This window comes from Eimeria mitis, genomic scaffold (genome assembly GCF_000499745.2).
Source record: "Eimeria mitis Houghton genomic scaffold, Emh_scaff2292, whole genome shotgun sequence".
Classification (NCBI taxonomy): domain Eukaryota; phylum Apicomplexa; class Conoidasida; order Eucoccidiorida; family Eimeriidae; genus Eimeria; species Eimeria mitis.
Window position 1 is genome coordinate 4,154 of NW_013570621.1, and position 422 is coordinate 4,575.

A 422-nucleotide genomic window follows, 5' to 3' on the forward strand; every position below is an offset into this window, starting at 1 on the left:
ACAGCAGCAGCAGCAACAACAGCAACTACAGAAACAACAATAGCAGCAGCAGCAGCAGCACCAACACTAGCAGCAACAGCAGCAGCAGCAGCAGCACCAACACCAGCAGCAGCAACAGCAGCAGCAGCAGCAGCACCACCACCACCACCAACACCAGAGGCAGCAGCACCAACACCAACACCAGCAGCAGCAGCACCAACGCCAACACCACCAACACCACCACCAGCACCAGCAGCAGCAGCACCAGCACCAGCACCAGCAGCAGCAGCACCAGCACCAGCACCAGCAGCAGCAGCAGCAGCAGCAGCACCAACACCAGCAGCAGCAGCAGCAGCAGCAGCAGCAGCAGGAGCAGCAGCAGCAGCAGCAGCAGCAGCAGTACAAGGTATCTAGCAAAAAAGAGAAGAAAGCCAGGGTGAGCT